At 47.3% G+C, this 11,037-nt stretch overlaps 1 protein-coding gene across 1 annotated transcript in view; it reads left to right on the forward strand.

Annotated features, from left to right (window-relative positions):
• Positions 1 to 7,113, forward strand: part of FOXO3 (forkhead box O3) — a 90,450-nt gene extending 83,337 nt beyond the window's left edge. The window contains exon 3 of the mRNA XM_040553813.1: positions 2,947 to 7,113. The gene's annotated coding sequence lies outside the window, so the exon portion shown is untranslated. The remainder of the gene's footprint in view (positions 1 to 2,946) is intronic.
• The last annotated feature ends 3,924 nt before the right edge of the window (positions 7,114 to 11,037 follow it).

Here is an 11,037-nt window from a genome sequence, read left to right on the forward strand (position 1 = left end):
ATTTTCTTAGAAAGTCTAAGAAGAGACTGAGCAAAGAAAGTGTAAAACACTTCAGGAGAAAGTCTGAAATTCCTTTCCATTCTCTGATGATTGAAAATGGGCTTCAGGTTTGGCAGAGGAGCTGAGGAGCTTTTTAAGGGAGAAGTGAATTTTCCAGAGAGTGGCTTAGGAAGTGTAGGCAAAGGATGCCCTTCCTCTGTCTGGGAATTTCCCCCAGCCTCGGGGAACGAGGCTGTGCTGCAGGTAAGAGCCAGGGGAATGGGTTTGCTGCAGTAAGTTAGCCATGGCAACCTCCCAGCTGCTGCCATGGCACTGCTTTCGAGCACTGATATCTAACCCACCAGCCCTGGTAGATTTCCTTTTTCTTGTACCTACCCATTGCCTCTATTCCATGTACTTTTGCAGTCACTCCCATGCATGTGCCTCTGTTACTTTTTTCCCCAAAAAGAGGCCCCCAGTAGTAAAGGCCAGAAAACAGAACGAAGTGGGGACTGCAGCACCTTACCTGGGGAGCTGCTTGCTGCCCGCAGAGGACAGCATGGTCCTGCCTCACCCGAGGAGATTCCCCTGCAGACGCGCAGCTTTCCCAAATGGCGCGGGGAACAGGAGAAAACCTGGTGGTGGCTCAGGAGGCAGCTGGAGGTCCTGGAGCCAGTTGTGGTGGAGAACCACTGCTACACGAAGATGTAGCCGGAGTGTTTGCTTCCCTGCTTGGCATGGTTTTCAGTGCTGCGAGCTAGCAGGCACCTAACTCAGGGTTGACGGAGGCTTTTTGTGGTCAGACAGAAAGTGAGAGTGTGTGGGTCTGTTACGGACTGCAGCGGGGTAATTCAAAGGCATGTGGGTTAAGGCTTTGATCTACTTCTTTCCATTTTTTAATCCGTCTGCAAAGTCTGCGTAAACAGAACTGTGAAAATCGAGCGTGTTTCGGTTCTGCTATGAGCAGCTTTCACCTCCTCCGTGCGTTTGTCTTGGGTAAGCCCCAGTCTCATGAAGGTTTGCACTGTCTGGAGGACCAGTGCTCCCAGGAAGAAACACCAGGCAGTGCCACTTACACAAATCCTGCTTGTGATCACCTGTCCCCCATTTTTTTTCCTTTGTCACCTCGTTCCGTAGCACTGTATTTTACATAAGTTTTTAATTTAAATGTTAAACACTGCTCTGGTACTTACTCAGGAGTTTCTGTCCTTATTTCCTTTTAATTAATGGCTCCATTTGGAGCCAGCAGGACTCCTCACACACTCGGGTTAAGCCCGTGGGTGCTGACTGAGACATGCCCGGCTGGCCAGGCTGAAGCCCTCCCTCCTGAGGAGCCTGGGCCTTGAGAAGCCACCAGCTTCCAGCCTCCCTGCAAAGGGATGCGCTCGGTTGTTCTGCAGACAGGCCACTGGTTATACTGGGAGTTACCGGGCCTGTCTGGGGAACGTGTGGTGACCTTGTTGTGGCCACGGGGACACGCTTACCAAACGGAGCCGTTGCCAGACAGTCACATTAGCAAAGGGCTAGCATTAATTTACTCTTTGGAAACGAAGAAATCAATATGTTGATCCAGTCGGAAATCCCTTTATTTGTAAAACAGTCTACCCCAAAACCCTGCACGTAATTAAGGCTAAAGCCAAATTTTGTTTGGGTGAAAGGCACAATCTGTCTGCTCCCTAAGCCACTCTGAATGAAGTTCTCCCCTGATGGCACAGGGAGCAGCTGTCGCCCTGTTGCTCTAATAACCATCAGACAAAATGATTAAATTCCCATCAATCATTTAGCATTATCAGAATAGGTCATTTTAATAAAATGTTATCGTAGGATCAGCGCCTGCCACCTTAGAAAGGAGGATCATCGGGATAGTCTGAGCAGTAATGGAGTCATCTGACGATACCCCGTCGGGTGATTTCCCTTGCAGGAGCTGCTCTGCCAGATCAGGCCAGCGGTGCCCCTACGTGTTCCTGAAGGTGGCTGATACCAGGCATTTTAGAGAGTAAAAACATTCCTGTAATCGACTTGGATTGCTTCAGCAAGTGTCCCCTTGTTCTTGCACTGTATAAAAAACCACTGATAATGTATGGCAGGGAAGGCCCTCAAAAGGCTTTGGGTGGTGGTGGGGACTAGGCCTCAGTTTCAGAAGCCACTTGAGCCAGACCTTAAAGAGGAGTTATGTGCCAAGCACTGGGGGTGGCTACCAAGTAGGACTTCTGAAGATGTGGAAGGGTTTCATGGGAATGTTTAAACGTACACACTTTTCAAAACCCTGCTTGGTAGTGTATCCTTAAGCCACTGCTTACCTTTGAAACCTGCCCCCCTGTGCATGTTGAAATGTTCCCGTGTTTTCAGTGATTTACCTACCCTAACCCTGCCCTAACCACGTTTTTAAAGCCCAGTCATGCCCGCCTGTCATGGCGTGCTGTGCTGTGGAGGAGAAGGGAGGGCTTAACAAACCTGTGGTTCCGTGCTGCCTCCTTCGAACAGCCTCCTGTGGCTGCCGTTCGGGGCTGGTGCCCGGTGTCAAACGCTGACAGAAGGTGTGCCCAGCCTCTTGGTGGTGATGAGGCAGAGTGATTGTGAAACATCTCCTCCAGGAGCTGAAGGATTCTTTTGTGTTTCACCTGGAGATATGCTTAACGAGGAGACAGTCTACTGGGTTCCTGTGAAATACACTTGGCTACTGCTTTTATTTCGAGGAAGGGTCTTTTCCTTCATTCTCGGGAGCAGCTAAGCCTGTAAAGAAGGACTCAAACCATGGCAAGAGAGAAGCATTTTCATGAGGGGTAACAGTTTAACTCATCCTTTGCTGTATGTCGAAGCTTCTGGATGCAAACAAAGCAAAATTGCTTATCAGTGCAAACTGTCATTGGGTTTGGAGGTTTACTCAGGTGGCTTTTTGTTGTTGTTTTGTGGGTTGTTTTTTCCTACGTGTAGCAACCTCACTCTTTTCTTTTTCTTCCTCTCCAGGCCCTCAAACTGACACGAGATGTAGAGAGAGAACCCTTTGCCAAATCTGCTGTCAGCAAGTGGACAGTGATACTGTTTACAGCTTACGACCTTTGTGAACCCTGCATTATTTTCCTAACGAAGCAGACTGTTAATAGGCCCCATACCTGAGTGAAGATCCTCTTTTTTTTTTTCTCTCTTCCTTTTTTTGGAATTGAACTCATTCTGAAGTATGCAAAATCTTCCTTTTCTGGGATGGCCAAGCACCTGCTGTGGAGACAATGTTCAGCACCATCCTGTTGAGAACACACTGTGTAGCCTTTACAGTAGTTACTTGTCAATGAGTATGTGGTGTTTCAATATATTAATGGTTTATGGGATGTTTTAAGTTGGCTTTTCTTTTTGGAGGTTTTTCCTGTCTGCCCGCCCTCCTCCCCCCCAACCTCCAGTTTGATTTCCTTAGATTTTTTGACCATTTTTGCTTTCACTCCCTGGGGAATCTGAAACACTGCTTATGCTCGAGGAAACGATCATAACCCACCACCACGGCTCAGATGCCAGGGCTTTCTGAATATACAGCATCCATTACACCAACCGACCGACCGAATTCCAGAGGGATGTGATTTCGTGTGGTCTGTTTGCCCGTTGGGTTGGTTTGTTTCTTTTCTTTCTTATTTTTTCCTTAAACTTCATGGTACGCCCCTGTGTTCCGTAAGCATCAAGCCAGGGCTGATTGCGAAGCGAGGGAAAACCGGCGAGGGAAACCTCCCGGCTGGTGCTGGCGAGGACAGGACGGACTGACCGCGGGTGCCGCTGCCCTCACCTCCTTGACCGCAGGACCCCGCTCGCTGCCCACCAGAGCAGGCTCCCTGCCTGCTATACGTTAGTTAAGTTTTAGGCTGAGCTGCCCTTCGCTGCCAGACGCGTTGAGTGTAACCACCTGTAGGGATCAGTCTGCAGAAGCGAAAATTAAAGGAAACATGCTGCTTCGCAGGAAAGGGGAGCGAACGGGCATCAGCAAGTCACTCACAGCGGCGACGCCGGGCGTTCATGCACAGGTCATTGCAGTGTGTGTTATTGCATCAGTGATCCTTTTTTTTTTCTTTTTTTTTTTGGACATGTCCGTGATGATTTTTTTCCTTCTTGTCGTGTCTAACCCATTGTGGAAGAAGAAGCAGGAGAGGGAATGGCAAGGTGACAATATCGTACAAATGGCTTTTCATACGAGCATAGATTGTAACAGGATAAATGACACTGAAAGACAAGGCAGTTTTATATATTTTGCTTCTTAAGATTTTCTTTTGTAAAATGAATAATAATTAATAATAATGAATAAAAGGTATGGTGCTGTATAGATCCTCTCTATAATCTGGAAAGTTTGATTACTTTTTATTAGTATCTCGGGGGGAGGGATACAAAAAAAGAGGGGAAAACACCAATGGTACATAAGAACTTGGTATGAAGACGTTCTGAATAGGACAGTGTATACATAATTCTCCAAAGCGATATATGACGTTTTGTTTTTTTTTTCTTTGCATAAAGGCATTATGCATATAAATATATAAATATATTTTATTATGTACAGAAATGGATCATTATGCATGGATGTTAGGAAAACCAACTAGCATTTTAACCCAAAGTTTCAGTGCATGAGCTGCCACCGGTCCGTGTACCATGCAATGTGGAGTGACTCCCTCGCGCCACTGCCACCGCACACGCACACGCACAGTCATGCACACCCACGCCAGCGCTCGTGGGCCCTCCCTCGCTCCTCACTTCCCAGGTCCCTGAGGTGACGTTGGTGAAATAACAGCTCCCTGTGTGGTGGAAGTTTTGTTCCGTATCGTAGCCCCCCTCACGCTCACGCTGTTCTCGTACAGGCGCCCCTCTTGGTTTCATCCCGCGGTTATGACTGTGTAAACTCTGTGCAGTTGTGGTTATCGTCGCCCCGTAGCATATCAACTCTCCCAAGCAGCCAAGGGTTTACCATTCTCATTTTTTTTTTTAAAAAGGAAACTTCTCTTTTCTTTTCACACTAAGGTGGTCTGTTTGTCAGCATGGGGACGAGGTGATTAAATTCACGGGAGGTAGCTGATGCTCACTGCCCATCTCCTCATTTGAGGAGGTGGGTAGGTACCAGCTGCCCGGGTGCTGGCACGGCACAGCGGTCACCAGGCCTGGGGTCACTTCGCTTATCAGAGTCCAGCTGCAGGCACCTCTTATCAGTCAGTCGAGAGCTTCTCCTTCAGCTTCTGCTCTGAGCCTGCAGCGTTAGCCGTCAGCTTCCTGGTACACCCCAAAATGTGAGTGCACCCTGAAGGCCTGTCCTCCGGTGGTCCTTCCCAAGGCTGCCCCGTGGCTGCAGCCCTGGGCTGGGCTTGTCCCCATGCCCCATGGATTCGGCCACAGGCAGAGCTCCCTCGGCAGCTCCCTGAGACAGCATGTGGCCCCTGCACAGGTGATGTCCCCGGTGAGACCCAGGTGTCTGCCCAAAGGCCACCACCAGGTCGCTGGCAGCACCAGTAATGACATGGTGGCACAGCCGACGTGACAAAAACCCATCATTCAATTCTGTTTCTTGGTACGGCTGCAGTTCTGGTCAAATGCAAGGGAAGCCCCTTAGTCTGAAACAACCCAGGCCAATTTCCGCTCTGCCAAGGCCGCCGCACTGCGTTGAGTTCAGTGGAGCGAGCTCACACTGGCATAAATGAGAGAGAAAAAAGTGGTCACTCTGTTCATAAACGGAGGAAAAATGATTGATTCAGAGACAGCCAGTCAATGGCAGAGAAATTTTCTTAAAAAATTAAAAGCATCAGCAGCTGGAAGGCTGAGTCTACCTCCCAGCAGTGTCAAGGGGAGCATTTCCATTGGCATGTCCAGGACACATCGCGCCCCTACCTTGGAGACTGTCCCAGCACCCCCTGAAGAGGGACGGTCTTGGACAACCTCTTCAGCTTGGTTTGGTTTTTGCTGCTCGTTTTTGTGGCCAAAATTTTCAAACTGAAGTGCCTCATGTCAGGCATCACAAAGTCTGGGGCTTGGACGTGGTGTCACGGGGCTGTCGCTCCTCAGACTGAGCAGAGGTGCCTGCTGCCCCAAGGGCCACCCCGTCCGCATGCTGAGGTGCCTAAAATTCGCCTTCGTCTCCAGAGGTGCCGAGCAAATAAATGCATCTTAATGAATTCAAAGGGTCACTTGTCTAGGTGTCAAAATACGGATTAAAATTGCTAATTTGGAGAAAATACCTTTTGAAAACTTTGGCCTTTGAGTTTTTGAACATTCTTCCGCATAGTTTTCCTTCTGAAACCACATAAAACAGATAACGGCCCAGAAGATTACACAGGAGTCATTTAAACACTCTGTCTAAACAGAAGGTCTAAGGTGGCATTTAATGCAGTTTCCTAGTCACAGTTTTGGGGGTTTATTTAATAATTTTGTAATTTTTTTTCTCATGAGAACAATTGGATAGTTGGCCACAGCTTAACTCCAGAAATCTTTGTGCCACTGCTTCAAAAAGTTAACCTTTTAGGTCATGTATTTCTCTCGAATGATGTCATTGCTTGGCAATCAGTGTCCTGTAATTGTTTTTAGTACACGATATACATTAGGAATTGCCAACAGATGCGAAGGGGGACCAGATACATTTCGTTACTATGGGTTGGAAAAATGGATTGTACATTTGGCTTCACATGTTTAACTTTTTTTAAAAAAAGTTGCATGATTGGAAAAAATATGTATACAGTATCTGTAAAACTGTTTTATCTGTTTTTGTTTCAAGCCATGTAAATTGGAAGAATATGAAATCCACAGCCTTAGCACGCATGGCCGTCTTTACATACCGAAGAGCTGAACAGTTTATACTTTTCATTTGGGCTATCTTGTACTTTCATTTGAAAGCAGACACTCTCATGTTGCAGTCTTACTGAGGATTTTATAAAATAATAATAATTAAAAAGTTAAAAAAAAAAAAAAAAAAAGATGCTGCCCTGGATGAATATACTACCTTACTACACAGAGATCGGAAGGAAGTTTGTTTTGGAGCAAATCCTGCCCCGTTCCAGACGAAGTAGAGACGCAGTGCTTACTCCACTTGGTGTTAGTAGATATTGCCTTGTGTATTCCATTTTAAATTGTAATCTAGTTTGTAAAAGAGATGGTGACGCATGTAAATAAAGCATAATGGATCTCTACATTGCACAATCGCCTTCGCTCTGTTTTGTTGTCCTGGGCATCTGGAACCTGGAGAAGGGGCTGGGAAGGGACGCCGGCGGTGGCAGGGGCCACCAGGCACAGGGCTGCACAAGGTCCTGTGGCTCTGCAGAGGCATCTCCAGGAGGGTTGCCCATAACTTCATGTCCCTTTGGCTGTAAGCAGCATGCAACACAGAGTTAACAAAACCACCCATCCCAGGTGCTGCACAAGGGGACCGTTTCCCCAGGGCGTTGGGTGGGCAAGCAGGCTCGGTGTCCCTCTGCGAAGGGCTGAAGGGCAGCAGAGCAGCGAGGGTACCAGGTGAGGGTGGTGATGCCAGACCCTGCTCACTCGACTGATGGAGAAAATCCTTCCAATGTTGCACCCCGCTGCTGCAGCCCAGCTCGAGCTTCCTGGGAGAAAACCAGCCCGACTGCAAACCAGCCAGAAGAGTTGCATCTCCCTGGGCTTGGCTGGCTTTCAAACTGTGTTTGAAAAATGTCTGGAGTACTTGAAACCACCCATTTGGGATTTGGGATAAGAAAACCAGCAGCCTGACTCAGCAGAAAGTTGTATCGACGGCTCTGGCCGAGGCACAGGAGAGCATGCTGAGAAACATGAGACGCGTCGGCAGAAGTTGCTCTCCCGCCCTGACGGGAAGCCGCAGATGTATGTTTTCTGGAGTCGCTTTTCAAAAGCAAACGATGGTTCCAAGAAAAGAGGAGCCTTTTCATGCAGCAGGGAGGGGTTACGATGGTGCTGGGGGTGCGACGGCTGCCTTGTCCATGCAAGGCTCGCAGGGAGCTTGCTGCGAAGTGCTGCAGCACAAAAGCAGCCTGGATAAGGATAGCTTGAAGTATTATAAGATATGGTCAGAAAATAGCCGTTTACTGGGATGAATTGTGTATTATCTCCCAGAAAATAGATCTATTTTGCTGAGTTTTCCAGGGGCTCCTCCAACTCTGATCCTCCTCCTCCTTGGCATTGCTCCCCGGGCATTTGGGACAATCAATGAGAGCCCTCAGCCCGGTGAGGTGCCAACGTGGAGGGGCCTCAGCTTCAACCCAAATTCAGGTCGGGGCAGCAGCAACTTTGAGCCAATCGAATCCCATAAAAGTTCTGCGCTAAGCCTACTTGGTTGTGTTGTGCAATGTCTTCACGGCGACCTGCGGTTCACCCGGCCTGGAAATATATCATCTTTATCTTTCAGAATACTTTCAAAATAAGCCCAAACATCTTAGAGTTCTCCAAGTCCCAGAAGACAAAAGGCCTTTCGAGCTGCTGCCGAGACTGGTGAGGCAACCCTGAGCTATTCTGGGAGCTCCCCACCACATGTGCTGAGTCGCTAGTTAGACCAGACCAGGGAAAACAATGTTTTACAGCTATTGTTTGGCTACTGCTGCCAAGGAAGTTAGGGGTGCTTTCAAGAAGCTTGAGATAAGCAAATCTGGGAGTCTGCCTCTTTTCTTCTGATGCAGTAGTGGTGACTGATACCTCGCTTTTCAAAAGGAGGACTTCTTGGGCCAAGCGGAGCCAAGCCAGATGAAGCAGATATGCAGATATCTCCACCTGGCACACACAGTCATCCCACCACTGGCGACTTCTGCGGTGCCTCATCACTTCTCTGTTTGCCCTACCCAGCTCACATAGCTTTTTTCCCACTCGCTCTGCCTGTGGCATTTTTTTTTCTTTTTTCTTCTTTCTTTTTTTTCTTTTTTTTTTCTTTTTTTTTGATGAAAATGCTATTATCATGTAAAAATGAAACAGAAAATTCCATTAGAAGAAAAAAAGAGTTAAGTGCGTTTCTCTTACTGTTATTAAATCTTTAGAAAACTTTGCAGTTGTCTGATAAAATTCTGAAACTTTGTTCTGGATTTTTTTTTTCTTTTTGCACTTGGATTTTCTTTTCATACTAATGACACCCGTAGTTTTGCATGTGCCACAACATTTACCTTATAGAACAAAGCGTCTCCTGTTTGTATTATTTGATGCTTTGATGACATACCAAGGAAAAGATTTAATCTGGAAAACAAGATAAAATGTCTCAATTCAGAAGTAGCAATTGGCCTAAATGATGTGCAGGTTTAACGATATCTATATCCTGTGAATGACACCTAATGAAATGGGGGGAAAAATAATAAAAACAGAAGTCATCTCACAAAAGTCTTTTCAGCTTCCAAAATGAAAATGAGCCAGATCAGGTGCTTCTCCCTTGAACTCTCCCTCTTTTCTAGGGGACACCTTAAAATTTTGGTTGTGCTCAAAGTGCAAAGAAATTCATTCCCAAGTTCTGCCTTTCCCACGAAGGGCTGAGCATGCAGATGAGGGATGGGAGCTCTCAAACAAACCACCCCTCCACTCAGCAGGATGGGGACACAGGGAGCCCACGGCTGCAGGACAAGCTTCTTCAAGGACTTGGCCTCCTTTGGTGCGTAGGTCAGATGCAGATCTGCATGGGAGGAGCAGGGCCCCCAGAGCCCCTTCGTTGCCATGTTTCCTTACAGCTTCGTGTAGTTCCTAATGGACAACAAACTAAAGAACAACTTTTTATGCTTCCACCCCCAGAGGGGAAAGTTATTTTAAAGCAGCACTTCCTATATGGGGGACCTTGGCCTCCATAGGACAAGGCTGTGTGGTCTTCATGGGCTGGAGGCTCTAGCAAAACCTGAGGCTATCTACCATGGGCGTGCAACTTGGGCATCCCCTTGTTTGTGTCTGACCATGCTGTCCTGTGGCATGAGTCAGCCCAACACACCAGGCAGCACTACTGGTGGTGGGAGAGGGAGAAAGGGAGCCTGAACCCAGGGCTGCCACTGTAGGACCAGCTCTGGGGGCCCTGACCAGCCAGGCCACTTCAGAGGTCCTTCCTGGGGAGCAGCAGAGGCTGCTGCTCTTGGCACCCTCCCACCCAGCAGACCAAGGTCCAGCCTTTCCAAGCCTCCACTATGAACAAGAGGTGTTATATCTATGCAGCCTCTCATGTTGCATTTGTTTTTTCAGTCAAAAAAGGAGCATATTTTACCAGCACTTTATTTTAAATCTCTATAGGCTCCTCTATTTTAAGGCTATCCAGGCTTGTACACCATAACTAGTTTATGGATGAATGTCCTGGAGAAAAGTCAGTACTTAGAAGCAATTCGTAAGACATAAAATGCTATTTTTTTAAAAAAAGTAATCCTTTTATTCATTAAATGAAGCCCATTGTCATTTGCACTACTCTTGAGAGTCATACTTGCAATATCAAACTGGGTTATCAGCCTCAGTGTGCATCCATTAAGAAAAATTTATAGCAATGCTGTCTCATTTATACAGAAGTTTCTGCTATGCACTGTCACTCAGCCTGGTAGACTCCTATGGAAAAGCCACAATTTAAGTCAAAACTCTACTGTGCCTGAGTGGTTTTAAAATTACAGCATCCTTCAGAGCTAGGAGGTATCCCAGCCTCCTCCTGAGGAAGGCAGCTACCTTCACGTGTCTACTCTGAAGTTTCTGCATCTGGGACTCTAGCTAAAACGAGGTAGGATGGGGGAAGGTCAGGTGTGGATATACGCGTGTCCTCACTTTGTAACTGAGTTGTGGTTGCTCTGCAGTCAGGGTAAGGCAGGATTGCCTTGTCTTCACCAAAGGGTCAGTGCAAATTGGCTTACTGCAGCAGTTTTGGGGAAGTTGCCGTAGAGCAGCTAATACAGGTAGACACAAAGCCTCCCTCCCTTTTCTCCAGCTCATCTGCAGCTAGCATTTTAAGGTAATTTCACCCTGTTTCATTTCACTCTGTTTTTCACTAGAGGACACAAAGGTGATAATTCATCTACAGAAAGTGCCCTGAATTGCTGGGCCCTGGGGGACCTGGCTGAGATTTTGCTGCTGTGTTTCCAAACTCTGAAAGCTCCTGCCTGAATATCTTTGCTTTTCTGAAGTTTC

Source organism: Cygnus olor, chromosome 3 (assembly GCF_009769625.2).
Source record: "Cygnus olor isolate bCygOlo1 chromosome 3, bCygOlo1.pri.v2, whole genome shotgun sequence".
NCBI lineage: Eukaryota > Metazoa > Chordata > Aves > Anseriformes > Anatidae > Cygnus > Cygnus olor.